Source organism: Cupressus sempervirens, chromosome 1, assembly GCF_028749045.1.
Source record: "Cupressus sempervirens isolate cs-2001-9-10 chromosome 1, ASM2874904v1, whole genome shotgun sequence".
NCBI lineage: Eukaryota > Viridiplantae > Streptophyta > Pinopsida > Cupressales > Cupressaceae > Cupressus > Cupressus sempervirens.
In genome coordinates this window covers 61,353,944-61,372,303 of record NC_143118.1, presented here as the reverse complement: position 1 = coordinate 61,372,303, position 18,360 = coordinate 61,353,944, and positions in this window count along the sequence as shown.

The window sequence follows — 18,360 nt, the reverse complement described above, 5'->3', positions numbered from 1 at the left end:
AGCCAAAGGATTTTATGGATATTGCGATGTTAATCGAGTCAATAAGGTTAACTTAGGAAATTTCTAGAAGTAGTATTTACCGAGTAGGGTCAACCAATAAAGGATTTCATTGTTTTATGTAATAACGTTTATTTGTTTTGAGTAATATTTGTAATCGACTGATGTATGGTTTATTGGTAAATGTAACATGTAAATAGGCTGACTTGAAAATCTAAATGGTATAATTAAGAGGTCAAGTTGCGAATTCTAAGTGTGAAGAGGAAGTGTGTGTGGAATTAATGTGATATGAAGACTGATTATTGTGGAAGTGAATTTGAAGGATGATCAGAGATCATTGAGGAGCAGCAAAGCTATACTTGATCAAGGAGGATCTAATAATGCTGAATAGAGACCTGTAGTTAGCAAATTTAGTTGTATCTTGTTCAGGTCAATTCATTGTTGCTTTCTAACCATTGTAGCAATGATTTCAAATCTCTTAACAGAGTTGGTTTAACGGCCATTTTGTAAATCATCTAACAAGGTGACAATTCAGTTGAATTGTTCTAAAGACCTCTAGCAAGGCCACTCCTAACAGGGTGATTAAATCCTCTAACAAGGTCACACCTAACAGTGTGTACTGTAACCTTTAACAGGGTTGGCTCCTAATAGGGCTCACTTCAGAAGAGTGAAAAATTGGTGACTAGTTACTTGGTGGTTTTTCTCATATTGGATTTCCACGTTAAATCTGGTGTCTCTTGTGTTCATTTTGTTTTCAATTGCATGCATGTTTTCTTGAAGATAAGTAACAGTTTAATTTACTGAGTTACAACATTTTTGTTATGTTTATTGAGTATTAGTAGTAACTGGATCTTTTAGACATCTAAGGGATCTGTGGATGAATTTTTGTAAGTAACTGATTCACCCCCCCTCTCAATTACTCTACCTTTAGTTCCAACATCAACAACAAAGAAACTTCAAGGAGGATATGATGATGGAGATTGAAGAAGGATAAGGATGTGCACAAAGTTATATGAAATTTCTATTTTCTAAGTGGCTAGATACATTGTATTTTGTAAAATCTAAGATCCACAATTATGATTAAGTGACAATAAATTGAAGAATTTGGAAGCACAAAAATGACTATTTAAGGAGATATTCAAGACACTTTTTGGTTTTTGGTTGATGCTGATTGTTAAGGTGGTGATTGTGCAAAGTTATTTATGTAATCACTTAAAAATGGTCATCTAGAGTATTGGGCTCCTTTCTAGTAATTTTGCATAATTAGGCATGTGCACCAAGATGGTGTACAATTTAGTGGACACCAAACAAAAAAAACCCAAAAATGTTAATAACCCGATCGGGTTGTTTGAACTTTCAAAAAGAAGTCCTCAGAAAAATACATTAAAAAAAACTTGATTAGGTTTTGAAACCTGATAAGATTTTAATGATGAAAAATGATCAGATTTCAAGGATGAAAAACCTCTTCAAAACCTGATCTGATTTTGAAGAAATAAAAATAGGCTTTACTCTGGAAGCCATAACTTTCACATCCAGAGTTCGATTGACTTTGTTCAAAATGAATTGGAAAGATATTGAAGAGACCTACAACAAGATGTAGATAAATCAATCTTATATCGTAATTCTTTTATTTTCCGTCAATTTTAATTAAGCATAGTCTAAAATAGGTAGTCATTGTTTTCCAAATGCGTAATCAATAGGTAAACACAAATGGTAACATATTTTAAATTCTCTTTCTCTCAAACACAAATACACACACTCACTCACTAACCAAATAAGTCCTAAGATATCTCTTGTATTAACTCCTAACCTCTCCCTCTCTCTCTATCTAACTTTTTACCCTTTAGCACAATCTCTCTCTGAGTAATCCCTAAGCCTCCTCTCTCTCACTAACCCCTAAACTCTCTCTCTCTCTCTCTCTCTCTCTCTCTCTCTCTCTCTCTCTCTCTCTCTCCATATTATTGCCCCCCCTCTCTCTCCATCCTATCCCATTCTCTTTATATTTCTCACTCTCTCTGTCCATGTACAATCTCCCCCCATCTCTCTATCTGTATGCCTCTCTCTCTCTCTCTCTCTCTCTCTCTCTCTCTCTCTCTCTCTCTCTCTCTCTCTCTCCCTGTACCCCCTCTCTCTCTCTCTTGTTGAAAAGAGATTGTTTTGAAGTGAAGATCCTATAATGGAACAATCATTATTTTGTTAATGATGTCAAACCTACTACTTGTTGGTGAGATCATTTCTTTTTGTTCTGAAAGATATCATTTAGTTGATTGATGAAGAGGAATCAAAAAGAGGAGATAATAGGAGAACTTGTAGAAAGGTTGAGTTATTTGATTTATAAAAGGAGCAATAAGACCAAGAAATTGATACTATAGTGTATTATTTATCTACTCAAAGTCTGAAATGAAAGATTACTCAAGTTAAGACTGGAAGAAGATCAAGTAAGAAAAGTGTCTGCCAAGTCTTGCCTAGCAGTCAGTGCAAGATGAGCATAAATTAATAGAAGCTGAGTGAAAATCAAGAGGTGTTGAGCAAAGAAGAAAAATAGTGCAAGACAAGTGAATGTTAGTATATGTTGAGTAAAGTTTAGTTGATGTTGAACATCAGTAAACTTTAGTTTTTATCAAGTGAACTAGTGTTGGTCGAGTGATAGAAAAATATAGATGCTGAGTGATAAAAAATAGTATTTAATCAAAGATTTAATGAATTTGAGCTGACTAATTTGATTTTTTGAATTATATGAAGTGTGTGGAAGATGACTATGATGAGTTAGTAGAGGAACCAAATAGAAAAGTGGGTAGTTTATAGAGGAACCAAATGGAAAAGTGGGTAGATTCATTGAATCCTACCTAACCCTAAAATGGTCAATTGTTGTTAAGTGGTAAAATATCTAAATTCTCTATTTATAGAGATAGTTGGTTAGAAGCAAAGGTTGTCATGTGTGAGAACCTAAGGAAGACAAGGAGTCTAGGGTATTGCCTCATCTAGTGGCCAAATAGAGGAAACTACAGTTGGAATAAAAAGAAAGAAGGCTCAAGGGGATGAATGCTTGAAGGGTGCACAAGCTATCAGAGCTAAAAATTATGAATGCTAAGAAAAATGGACAACTAAAACAAATATCTATAATCTGCAAGTGAGTTTTAAGTTTTTAAAAGATCAAGTCCTACTATTTCTTTCTAAGAATTGTACCAGTGTGGATAAAATTATTTGGATTAAGGTTGACCTAATAGTCATTTGTAAATCCTTTAACTGGGTGACATTTTAATGGAATGGTCTAAAGTCCTCTAACAAGGATCACTCCTAACATGGTGATTGAAATCCTCTAACCAAGTCACATTTAATAGTGTGTATTATAACATCTAATAGGGTTGGCCTTTCACATGGCATTACTTTAGAAGAGTGAGAATTGGTAGCATGTTACTCATGGTTTTTCCCAAATTGGGTTTCCACATAAAATCCTTGTGTCAAATTGTGTGAATGTGTTTATAGTATTCCATGTTTACATTTCTGCAAAGTTGTTTTTTTGACATTTGTCTATATGTAGTAATGTAATTTTTGTCATTAATGGCAACACATGATGTGCATATTTGTAGTAAACCTTAGAAATAAAGATACTTAGCTTTTGGTACTCTGAAAATTGTCTAAGCATGAAATTAATTTACAATAGTACATTGTTTTATATGTAAAATGTTTCTAACATCATATTATGACTAGCGAAGTTAGATGGTGATAGTACACATGTTAATGATGATGTGTATAACCTCAAAAATTAGTACAAATAGTACAAAAAAGAAATATTCACAATCTACCCAGTGAAAAAAAAATAGAATTAAATAAAAGGAATAATTTTGTTTACAAAATAATTACTTGACCAATTAGGACTGACATCCTAGATGTTTACTCTAAGTTCAAAAATTATATTATGGTCTTAGCCGACCTAGCAACAATTTGTGAAAAGACATGGTGTTTATGCGAAGGACATCTTGTGAAAATAAGTGTGCAATTGTATTGTAATAAGTGATATGTGAACTTTTTGTGAAGCGATATATGAGAAGATTTGAGAACCTAATTTTGTGATCCGAGATCAAGCTGAGGTTAGAGATTAGTTAGCAAAGAAGATACAACACCTATATACCTGAAGACTAATTACTTGTTTGGGTAGTGAGCTCTTCTTGTAATTGGATGTGCAGCAATGAGCTCTTCTTGCATCTATTGTAATACAACTCCTAACAGGGTTGGAATCTCCTAATAGGGATTCAAAGTCTCCTAACATGGACTCTCTATACTAAATTGTCTCATTGACTCCTAACATCCTCTAACAAGGAACAAATATATATATATCAGTATATTATCTAGTGGGTATCATCCCCATCGAGGTTTTCCCTTAGCCAAGGTTTCCCTAGTTAACAAAATATGGTGTTATGAGTTCTCTCTATGCATGGTTAATATTATTGTTTAGTATTACTTGTTTAGTTTCTTATTCATAGTTTAAAGTAATTAATAATATCCAGTTGTTAACAAAATTTTGTAGAATATTTCTAACAATTGGTATCAGAGCATAGTTACTCAGAAGAGGCTTAACATCTTGAGTAAGATCCCTATGGATATGGAACAATTGATGAAGAACCTTGAAGAGGCACTTGAAAAAATTGATCTACTTACTAAAGAAAAAGATAAGCTGAAAGATAGATATGAAGACTCCAAAGTATATATTGGACAATTGAAGGACAAGATTGAACATCTCAAATCCAAGCTTGAACCAACTAAATCTAGAACTAGTGATGATGATTATTCAAAACTAAAAATAGAGTACAAGATCTTGAAGCATGAATTGAAGATTACCAATCTAAAGTTGAGTTTGAAGAATGATCCAAGCAAAGTTGAATCTGATTTGAAGACTAAAAACTCAAATCTTAGAGTGAGTCTAGTGAAGAAAACATCCAAATTTGAAACATTAAAAGAAGATCATGAAGAACTTCATAAGTACACCACTGTTGTAAAAGGTGAACTAACTCAATGCACACAATAGCTTGGAAAGCTTTACACTAGTAGAGAAAAGCTTGATGAATCTATGTCAATACAAAGACCTATTTATGATAAAATTGGTCTTGGTTATTTATTTAATATATCTGCAAAGAAACCTAAAAGTAAATCAGATCTAAAAGAGAAAGATAAGTCTGATGATAAGATTGACTCTAGTCAATCTTCTGATAAATCCAAAGAAGTTGAGAAGGAAACTGTGAAATTGGATAAACCTAAGCAAGTGGAATCTCCTAAGGAAACTAGGTATGAATTTAGAGGTAAGTGTTTTTCATCTAATGAAATAGATCATATGAAAAGACATTGTGCAAATAAATCATTTAATCATGTTGCAAAATTTTACCGTCATAATTGTCATGGTATTGGTCATAATGCAATTGATTGTAGAAAACCTAAATATGATAATGATAGAAGAAATATTAGAATGTTTGGAAACACTAACCCTACAGATAGAAGAAGATCTAATGAAAGGACATCAAGAGAAAGTAGACCTTATGAAGAAAGGAAGTAGATCATGTGTTACACATGTAACAACTTTGGACACATTGCCCAAAATTGTCAAGCACCTATTGATCAGTAGGATCCTAGTAACAAAACCCCAATATGTCAGTTATGCAACAACTTTGAAAATACAACAAAATACCATAGAATGGGCAGAACTAATAATGGAAGGAACTTTAGAAATGATAGAAGGAATCATGGAAGAAACTTCAAAAGTAGAAGCAACAATGGGAGGAACTTTGGAAATGATAGAAAGAATCATGAGAGTAACTCCATAACTAAGAAAGACAATGAAGAACAAAAAAATGTAGTCAGTGAACTTTGAGAAGAACTTAATGAGGCATTTGTAAAGAGATTAGATATTTCAGAAGAAAAGTGAGATGATGCTGAGATAGGAAAATTGAAGTCAGAAATTGAGTTTGATTCAACCAAGTTGAGTTAAGCTTGTTCACAACACCAGAAGTGGAAACTTCATTTAGAGATTGAACTACTCATAGCAAGGTTGAGAGAAGATGTATTATAATATGTATGAAATGTAGTTAAACTCGCTTGCAATTTGGAGCTTATTTGTACAAGTTAGGAAGGAAATAAGAGCCATTGTTATAACATAGATAGTTTACTATGTGACAAAAGATGAAATCTATGTTTCTACAACAAATTTTGTGAAGCGAAGTTTTGTGGAGCATTGTCATGATGAAAGAAAGCTATGGTGAACCTTGGATAGAATTTGAATTGTTGGAATTCTTTAGAATAACTAAGAGGGGGGGTGAATTATTTATCCAAAGTTCAGATGTACTATTAATTTTTTTTCTAGCATAATGAACTCATAAAACATTTATCATCATGCATGCATCCATAAGATTCTGCAATCACTTAAAACTTGTAGGTTACTATCAAATTAATTTGCAGAAATGTAAACATGAAACATAATATATTCAATTACACACTTGACACAATGATTTACATAGAAACCCAATTTGGGAAAAACCACCGATAACATGCTACTCTTTCTCACTCTTTTGAAGTGATTCCCTATGAAAGGCCAACCTTATTAAAGGTTACAATACACAATATTAAATGTGACCTTGTTAAAGGATTTCAATCACCCTATTAGGAGTGAGCCTTGTTAGAAGAATTTAGACCATTCACCTGGAATGTCACTCGATTAAAAGATTTAAAAATGACTATTAGGTCAACCTTAATCCAAAGGATTTACCCTAGACTAATACAATTATTAGAGAGTAATAGTAAGGCTTGATATGATAACAACTTACAACTCCATTTGTAGATTACATATCTCTATTTTAGTCCTCCATTCTTCTTGGCTTTCACACACTTCAGCTTTGATAGCTTGTTCACTCTTCAAGCATCCATACCCTTATGCCTTCTTTCTTTGCTTGCTAATGCAAACTCTTCTCTTAGGTCACTAAATGAAGCAATACCCTAGACTCCTTGTCTTCCTTAGGTTCTCACACATGAAAAACTTTGCTTCTGATCAACCATCTCTATAAATAGAGAATTAACATATTTTGTTGTTCATTATCCATCATTCAATTTAGGGTTAGGATAGATTAGGTAGGATTCAATGAATCTACCCCTTGTTTCATTTCATTCCCTTCTAGAAACTTCTCTTCAATCCTCTTTGAATTTGTCTCAAAATGGTTTATCTTGAATTATGTGCCACTAGCTCATCAATCTAATCTTCCACATGGTTCACATAATCCAAGAAATCAACTTTGACAAATTAGATCCATCGAATTCATGATGTTTCTAATAATACTGACACTTAGCATTAGCTAGCTTCTGATGCTTGACACATACTGCATTGCTCGACATCCATTGAAAAATCACTCGGCACAAGCTAAAGTTTACTGGTTCTTGGCATCAACTAAACTTAACTCGTCATCAACTATTTCACTCAGCTTACACTAAAAATGACTTTTTCTTGGCTCTAACTAATTTTTTGCTTGGCTTGTACTAACTTTGGTCAACATCTTTTGTCCACTCGATCAAGCTTGGAAAAAAACTTTGTTTAACTTGTTCTTCTAACCTTACTCAATGTAACCAACCTTTGCAACGATAAGTAGATTATCAATACACTATTATATCACTATCTTAGCTAATTCTTGTACTCCTTTTCCATATCATAACTCAACCTTTCCTCTAGGTGCTATTGTTACATCATTTTGATCAAATCCTCTTCATCAATCAAATAAGTGATAGTACTTAAATCATATAAGTAGTTGTCTTACTAGAAAATAGCAAGTTTAACATCAGTGACAAAAAAATGATGGAGCACATTTATCATACTTTTATCAAAAAAATTTCAACAATCTCCCTCTTTGGCGTTAATGGCAAACCAAACTGACCAACCAAACTGAATAGGTTTAAATAGTAAGACCAAAAACATACCAAAAAGAAAATAATTCCTTGTATTGAAATCTCTCCCTCTATTAGTAACTTTCATCTTCTGAATTGGTTACAAAATTCTGTTATATTCTAATCAACAAACAATCAACTCATCATTATGACTCCCTTTGAATTACTTCTTATATCTCCCTCTACATTATCTTACTCTTACTAGGTAGATGTAATTAGTAGATACACTTTCTCTCTTAGTAGTCATAATTTCTCCCTCATATTGTTTGTTAGGATTTCTCCCTCTTTGTTTAGTTCCTTTATGTACTTTTAACAATGTCTATCTCCCTCATAGGATTCTCATCTTTCTTAAATATCTCCCTCTCATAGGTTTTTGTTTAGTTATATCTCCCTCTTTGACAACAATGCCAAAGACTTGTCATCATAAATATGTAGATATGAATAGTTTTAGTTTCTCCTTCGATCACCTTACTTGTGACTGATTTGTAAATCTAGCTCTTTGATTACTTTAGGCAACTCCTAAAGTAAGATCCACTACATCAATATGTAACATATGTCAATCAACTTTTTTGATGTAGGGAACTCCTCTTGTTTCTTAGATGGCCTTTAATAGGGGTATCACCTCTAGTTTACCTCTTAGATACTCATGAGCATCCTTGGGTAATGATTTTGTAAAGATATCAACAATTTTCTCTTTTGTGTTAACATATTCCATCTTCACCTCTTTATCTTGAACTAATTCTCTCAAACTTAATGATACTTGATTCCAATGTGCTTTTTCTTTGTGTGCATCATAGGATTCTTTGATTTATGTATAACACTTGTATTATCACAATAAGTATCACTAGTTTAGTGATCTCTTCCTTTATACCTTTGAGTAGCTATTTGATCCATACAATGTTTGTACAATTTACTGCAACATATTCAGCTTTAGCAGTAGATTGAGAAATGTAGTTTTTTTTCTTGCTACTCCATGTAACCAACCTCTTGCCTAAGAAAAATGCTCCTCCATTGGTGCTCTTTCTGTCATCAATATTTTCAGCCCAATCAGCATCAATATAGCTTCTTAATTCAAAATTCTCATTTTTCTTGTAGTATAGACCATATTCCTCTATTCCTTTAAGATATCTCACTATTCTCTTTATAGCCATCAAATAATTCTCCCTAGGATTAGCAGAGAATCTTGCAACTATCCCTACAGATAATGCTCTATTAGGTCTGCTATGTACTACATATTGTAATTTCCCAATCATAGACCTCTATAATGTTTGATTCACCTCAATTGAATCATCATTCTTTGACAATTTATATCTTGTCACCATAGGTGTACTTACTAGCTTGGAATCTTCCAATCCAAAATTTTTTAGTATCTCCTTAACATTATTTGACCAGGACTGATGTATATACAATATTTCATCTAGTGTACTTGCAAACCCACAAAGAACTTGATCTCTCCAAACATAGAAATCTCAAATTCTTGCTTTATTTGATTTGCAAAATCCTTTCATAAAGTATCTTGACCTCCAAACATGATATCATCAACAAAATTTTAGATAACAAAACACCTTTTCCTTTTTCTATCTTTAAGAATATATTCTTGTTATCATCAGTCTTTTTAAATCCAATCTTCATGAGATAATTATGAAGTCTCTCATACAATGCTCTTGGTGCTTGCTTCAAACCATATAAAGCTTTGTCTAATCTACATACCATATTTTTGTTGTTAACATCAAAAAATCCTTCTGGTTGTTCTATATAAACTTCTTTCTCTAATATACCATTCAAAAATGTAGACTTAACATCCATTTGATAAACTTTGAAACCTTTGTATGCAAAGTAAGCAAGTAGAGTTCTTACTACTTCCAATCTAGCAATAGGAAAAAATGTTTCTCCATAGTCAATCCCTTATTCATGTGCATATCATTTACAAACTAATCTTGCCTTGTTCCTTGTGACTTCACCATTTTCATCTAACTTGTTTCTATATACCCACTTGGTACCAATCACATTTTTGTCCTCTACTCTAGGAACTAGAGTCCATGTTCTATTTTTTCAATTTGTTGAATCTCTTCTTCCATGTATTTACTCTAGTCCACATCTCCTAAGGCATCTTTCACTATTTTGGGTTCTTTCATGTTTAGTATACATGTATCATTTCTCACCTTGTTCCTTGTCATTGGTCTAGCACTTTTATCTCCAATGATTTGTGTAGTAGGATGATGTCTCTTGACATATTTAGACAATTTTGGTTCAGCTCTGGTTTCTTCATTTGGTCTCTCAACTTCTAAATTACTAGGTACATCTCTACTAGGTAATTCAACATCTCTTTCATGTACACTAATCTAAAAATTAGAATGTGCCTCAACTTCATTATGTAACTCAACACCTGAATGTAGCTTGGTTCCTAAATGTAGCTTGACATTCATAGTATGTGACTCAGCAATCACTAAAACTTGTTGTTGGTTTGTAATTTGATTTGCATCATCTTCTTCAATGGACATACCTTCATAAAAGTATTCAAATGATTTGTATTCTCCTAGTTCCTTTATAGGTTCAGCCTCATATACTTCCATATATTCATCAAATTTCACATTTTCACTTTCCACAACTTTGTTAGTGTTAGTATTTAAACACTTATAAGATTTACTTCTTGTGGAATAACCTAGAAATATACCTTCTTTAATTTTTGCATCTAGTTTACCATTCCTAAAATCTTTGAGAATATAGCATTTGCTTCCAAGTACCTTAAAATATTTTACATTGGGTGAGTATCCATACCATAGTTCAAAAGGTGTTGAATGCGTACCTTTCTTGACTTGCACATGATTCAAGGTATAGACAACTATACTTATAGCTTCTCTCTAGCATTCTAAAGAAACATTTTTCTCCATCATGAGTGTCCTAGCACAATCCATTATAGACCTATTCCTCCTTTCAACAATTCTATTTTGTGGAGGGGTTCTAGGAGAAGATGTCTGTCTTTTGATTCCTTTGTCATTACAAAACATCTCAAACTCATTTGATGTAAATTCCCCTCCTCTGTTAGTTCTCAAATATTTTAGACTTTTAACTGTTTCCTTTTCAACTCTTGCTAAGTACCACTTAAACATTTGGAAAGAATCAAATTTCCATTTCAAAAATATAAGTATCATCATTCTAGAATAATCATCAACAAGCAACATAATGTACTTATCTCCTTTCTAGCTTTGCACTTCAATTGGTCCACACAAGTCAGTATGAACAATCTCTAGTATTCCTTTAGAGGTATGAGTTTTACTTTTAAAACTTGACTTAGTCATCTTGCCTAACTAACATTGTTTGCACATTATATTGTCAAGTTTCTTCAACTTAAGAAAACCTCTAACTTTTCTCATGTTACTAATACTAACCAAGTTATCAAAATTAACATGACATAACCTCTTATGCCATAGCCACACATCATCAACTTCTAAAAGTAAACAAGTAGCATCCTATATATCAAGGTAGCATAGATTACTTCTAGTTTGATCACTCTTTCCAATTAATTTTCCATTAGTATCATATATCTTAGTAATCTTGTTTTCAAACTCAACCTTACATCCAAAATTATTTAGTTGTGAGACACTTAATAGATTATAGTTAATCCCTTTAACATAGTAAGCATTGTCACATAAAATCTTTTCTATGAGCTTGATAGAACCTTTTCCTTTTATCAAACATTGTGCATCATTACCAAATCTTACACTATTTCCATCATGACAATTCAAGGTAATGAACTTAATTTTTATCTCAAGTTATGTGATGTGAACACATAGTGTCAATGATCCATCTGTCATCCTTGTTCACACAAGACACAAGTGTAGTTGCCTCATCTTTATCAGATTCATCCTTCATTGCAACATACACCACTTCATCATCATGATCATTAGATTCATCTCTTTTTTCCTCTTCAACAATGTAGCAAGAATTCTTGCCTTTGTCTTTGTAATCTTTTCTATCTTCATCTCTTCTACTTTTATACTTGTCATCACCTCTGTAGTTCTTCTTCACTGGACATCTAGCAGCAATATGACCAAGCTCATTGAAATTGAAGCAAATGATAGGTAGTTTACCTTTAAACTTGCCTTTACCTTTGTGAAATATCTTTGCCAACAATGTTTCAAGTTGATGTACATCCTCCTCATCTATCTCATTATCACTAGACACATATTTTGTCTTTTTCTTCTTCTTTTCATTAGGTTCCTTTAATGACAGCTTAGCTTTGAAAGAAGATTCAATATTTTCAGGTTTGTAATTATCAAAGTTAGATAGCTCAAAAGTAGTGAGCCTACCTACTAGACCTTCAAGAGTAAGATCATTCCCTAGTACACATCTTAGTTCTTGTATTGCAGAAAATCTAAAAACATAGATGGGTAGCAGTATTTTCAAAAAATTTCTTAGTACAATATCATCATCTATTTTACTAGTAGCTCCTCTTATTGCATTTACAAAATCTTTTATCCTAGAGTAATATTGAGCAATATTTTCACCTTCTTGCATTCTCATATCATCAAACTTACCTCTGAGACTTTCAACTTTGGCTCTTAGAACATTCTTGTCACCTCCATAGATGGTGTGCATAACATCCCATTTTTTCTTTGTACTGTCACATCCTTTGATATCATCAAACACAACATAGCTTAGGGTAGAGGCAATCTTGAACATTGCGTGGTTGTGTTCTTTCTTCTTTTTATGATTTTCAATAGTTAAGACTCTAGCAAGATCAACATGCTCAATAGAAAAGGTAGATTGTGCATGATCTCTAAGTCCTCCAAGGTGTAGTTTCATCAAACTTTTCCATGCAGGAAAGTTATCTCTATTAAGCTTGGGTACTTCTATTTTTGACATCTCGATCTTTGTGCTTCTAGTACCTTCAAACTAGTCCTCTTAAGTAGATGACTTTGATACCTATTGTTAGAATTCTTTAGAATATCTAAGAGTGGGGATGAATCAGTTATCCAAGGTCCAGATGTACTATTAAAACTTTTCACAGCTCAGTGAACCCATAAAAAAATTTATCATCATGCATGCATCCATAAGATTATGTAATCACTTAAAACTTGTAGGTTACTGTCAAATAAATTTGCAAAAATGTAAACATGAAATATAAAAGATTTAATAACACACTTGACACAATGATTTACATAGAAACCCAATTTGGGAAAAACCACCTATAACATGCTACTCTTTCTCACTCTTCTCAAGTGATGCCTTGTGAAAGGTCAACCCTATTAAAGCTTACAATGCATATTGTTAAATTTGACCCTGTTAAAGGATTTCAATCAACCTATTAGGAGGGATTCTTGTTAGAGGACTTTAGACCATTCACTTGGAATGTCACCCAATTAAAGGATTTACAAATGACTATTAGGTCAACCTTAATCCAAAGGATTTACCCTGGACTAATACAATTATTAGAGAGTAGCAATAGGGCTCGATCTGATAACAACTTACAACTCCATTTGCAGATTACAGATCTCTATTTCAGTCCTCCATTCTACTTGGCTTTCACACACTTCAGCTCTAATAGCTTGTTCACCCTTCAAGCATCTATACCCTTAAGCCTTATTTCTTTTCTTGCCAATGCAAACTCTTCTCTTAGGTCATTGAATGAAGCAATACCCTAGACTCCTTGTCTTCCTTAGGTTCTCACACATGAAAACCTTTTCTTCTAACCAACCATCTCTATAAATAGAGGATTAAGATATTTTTTCATTCATTCTCCATCATCCAATTTAGGGTTAGGACAAATTAGGTAGGATTCAATGAATCTACCCCTTATTTAATTTCATTCCCTTCTAGAAACTTATCCTTCAATCCTCTTTGAATTCACCACCAAATGGTTTATCTTGAATTCTATGCCACTGACTCATCAATCTTATCTTGCATATGGTTCACATAATTGAAGAAAACAATTTTGACAACTCAGATCTATCAAATTCATGATCTTTCTAATAATGCTGACACTTGACATTAACTAGCTTCTGATGCTCAGCACATATTGCATTTCTCAACATCCACTAAAAAATCACTTAGCATGAACTAAAGTTTATTGGTGCTCGACATCAACTAAACTTTACTCGGCTTACACTAAAATAGACTTTTTCTCAACACCTATTGTCCACTCAGTCAAGCTTGGTAGAAAAACTTCATTTAACTTGTTCTTATAACCTTACTTAGTGTAACCAACATTTGCAACCCTAAGTAGATTATCAATACACTATGATATCACTATCTTAGCTAATTCCTATACTCCTTTTCTATATCATAACTTAGCCTTTCCTCTAGGTGCTATTGTTACATCATTTTGATCAAATTCTCTTCCTCAATCAAACAAGTGATAGTAATTAAATCATATAAGTAGTTTTCTTTCCAACAAATAATAGGTTTGACATTAGTGATAAAACAATGATTAAAACACATTTATCATACTTGTATCAATCTATTTTCAACATCAAAGATTAGATAGTTGATTTTGAGCAGATATTTGATTTTAGAATGAAATAAATAGTTTTTTTGATTGAATGAAGTAAGAAATTAATGCAAGTTCCAAATGAATAAAAGGAGTACAAAATTGATTATTTCTACATTGCAATTATCTCAAAAACTAAGAGCACCCAGAAGCAGTTTGGAAAATTGATTTCAAGAAAAACCTTACTTCAAAAAAGGTATTTTATCTTTTTCTACACATAAGTTCTTTGATAAATTTATTTTTGATGTAATCATGGATATGTCAATTGTTCAAAATGTTGATAATATTAAGAGACCCAAATTGAAGGTTTTTCCTATGAAAACCCTAGAAAAAAACCCTAATTCGGCCTTTTCAATTACTCCAAACAACATAGTTTTATTGGAAGATGTAGGAAGCTATCTATGTAGTAAGTTTGAAACTATTGAAAGTGAGTTTATGAATAGATATATGGAAATTTTTTTCAATCATGATATGACTATTAAGCCTAGATATGAGCATCTAAAAGACTTAGACTTAGTCAAATATCACTTCTACCACAAAATTGATATTGAAGAATGGACACTGATCATATTAAGAAGAATTCATAATGAAAAGATTTGGATGGGAGAAAATGTAGTTGATATCTCTGCCGACATTATTAATGAGGTAATTGGTCTTAGCAAACAAGGTAGTGTACCGATTGGTGAGAAACTAGTTAAGAAGAAGGTTGAAAATTATACTAAGGTAGTCTACAATGGTAAAGCAATAGTAATAAACACCATCAAACAACATGATGTAAGATTCTTGAGCAGAATCATTGCATATTCTCCATGTGTAAGTTCTAAAAGTGACGAGTTGTCAGCAAGATTTATTTATGCAACTTATAAGATATGTGTTGAGAAAGAATAGGTGAATTTGAGTGAAATTCTGAGAGTACTGTTGTCACAAAGGTTTGCACCCTTGTCCAAAATCTTACCTAAGGACAACCTTGTGAAACATGGAAACAACCTCCAAGCTGTGGGACTTGAACTGTGAGGTTGAATCTCTAGAGAAGGCCGGCTTCCTCTTACTATCAAGGTGCACCTAACTACTCTTGGAGAGGAAAAGGGAGAAGGAATGCATGAAAATAAAATCTACCTATTCTAGTCTAAGGGGTGATGCACCAAAATAGAGTGTTTAAACCAATCTCTACCCATACATGCACTATTGAACCATCATGACACCAAAAGATATACACATTCAGACTTTCTTTAATCTAACAACCACATGCAGATCAGAAAACCCAGATGAATGACACAAGGAAAGAGAAGATTCACTTATATATCATTCATATGTTAGAAGAGATACAGTCATGCAGATTGTAGATCTCTAAAAAACATCAATGAGAGGCAAAGGATTCTTGCACTTTCACACCAATGGCTAAAGGAGATAAGCAAGAAGTCATACAGTTCAGAGGCAAAGGAAATTTACACTGAAGATTTGTAGAGCAATATCAAAGAAATCAGAGAGGGTTCAACCAAAACAAAATTTGTAAAATTTTCCTTTATAGCTCGGGCATAACTAAGATGTCTTCTAACTAAAATTGGAAGAATGTGTCAAAGCTAAAGACACTTATGCAAACTTCACCTACTCCAACCTTAATGCAGTTGAGATTGCATCATATGCCTTATGTGAAATGCTCACTACTACTGAAGTAGAAAAGGAAACATGGGAGAAAGGTATGAATAGTTTAAAGGAAAATTTTGATGATTGCATGAAGATTTTAACAACTTAAGTCAGTGAGATAGTGTTTTGACAGTAGTCAGACAACTTTTTTTGACAATTTTTGGATTTTTTTGACCTTTGTCATTGATGTCAAATGGGGGAGAAGTTGAAGAACAAATTTGTATAGTAAGTTATGAATGTAGAAATAATATTCAAAGGGGAGAAATTAAGAAATTGAGCATTTGTAATATGCTATGTAATAGACGATAAGTATTGTAAGTTTTTGTTAAGGTTTTTGTCACTTAGCCAATTTTCCTTACTTTGTTGCCTTCAATGCCAAAGTGGGAAATTGTTGATAATTGGCTATATGTAGAGATGTAATTTTTGTCATTAATGGCAACACATGATGTACATACTTGTAGTAAACCTAAAAAATAAAGATACTTAGCTTTTGATACTCTGAAAAATTGTCTAAGTATGAAATTGGTTTACATTAGTACATTGTTTTATATGTAAAATATTTCTAACATCATATTATGACTAGGAAAGTTAGACGGTGACAATATACATGTTGATGATGATGTGTATAACCTAGGACATTAGTACATAAAAGAGATATTCATGATATACCCAGTGAAATAGAAAACCAAAATTAAAGGAAAGGAAATATTTTGTTTACAAAATAATTACTTGACCAATTAGAGCCGACATCCTAGATGTTTACTCTAAGTTGAAAAAGTATATTATGGTCTTAGTCAACCTAGCAGAAATTTGTGAAAAGGCATGGTATTTATGCAAAGGACATCTTGTGAAAAGAAGTGTGCAATTGTATTGTAATAAGTGATATGTGAACTTTTTATGAAGTGATATATGTAGAGTTTTTAGAACCTAATTTTGTGATCTGAGATCGAACGAAAGTTAGAGATTAGTCAAGAAAGAAGATACAACACCTATATACCTAAAGACTAATTAATTTTTTGGGTAGTGATCTCTTCTTGTAATTGGAAGTACATTGTTGTATATGTAAAATATTTCTAACATCATATTATGACTAGCGAAGTTAGATGGTGACAATATACATGTTAATGATGATGTGTATAACCTCAAACATTAGTACATGAAAGAGATATTCATGATATACCCAGTGAAATAGAACACCAAAATTAAAGGAAAGGAATTATTTTGTTTACAAAATAATTACTTGACCAATTAGAGCCGACATCCTAGATGTTTACTCTAAGTTGGAAAAGTATATTATTGTCTTAGTCGACCTATTAGTGATTTGTGAAAAGGCATGGTATTTATGCAAAGGACATCTTGTGAAAAGAAGTGTGCAATTGTATTGTAATAAGTGATATGTGAACTTTTTATGAAGTGATATATGAAGAGTTTTGAGAACCTAATTTTATGATCTGAGATCGAGCTGAGGTTAGAGATTAGTTAGAAAGAAGATACAACACCTATATACCTAAAGACTAATTAATTTTTTGGGCAGTGATCTCTTCTTGTAATTGGAAGTAAATTTTTTTTTATGTAAAATATTTCTAACATTATATTATGGCTAGCAAAGTTAGATGGTGACAATATACATGTTGGTGATGATGTGTATAACCTTGGACATTAGTAAATAAAAGAGATATTCATGATATACGTAGTGAAATAGAACACCAAAATTAAAGGAAAGGAATTATTTTGTTTACAAAATAATTACTTGACCAATTAGAGCCGACATCCTAGATGTTTACTCTAAGTTGGAAAAGTATATTATGGTCTTAGTAGACCTAGCAGAAATTTGTGAAAAGGCATGGTATTTATGCAAAGGAAATCTTGTGAAAAGAAGTGTGCAATTGTATTGTAATAAGTGATATGTGAACTTTTTATGAAGTGATATATGTAGAGTTTTGAGAACCTAATTTTGTGATCTGAGATCGAGATGAGGTTAGAGATTAGTCAAGAAAGAAGATACAACACCTATATACCTAAAGACTAATTAATTTTTTGGGCAATGATCTCTTCTTGTAATTGGAAGTGCATGTTTGGGTAGTGAGCTCTTCTTGTATCTACTCTACTATAACTCCTAATAGGGTCAAAATCACCTAACAAGGATTTAAAGTCTCCTAATAGAGACTCTCTATACCAAATTTCCTAATTAACTCCTAACAAGGTCCATCCTCTAACAAGGAACATATATATTGATATATTATCTAGTGGGTATCATCTCCACTGGGGTTTTCCCTTGGTCAGGGTTTCCCTAGTTAACAAAATATGGTGTT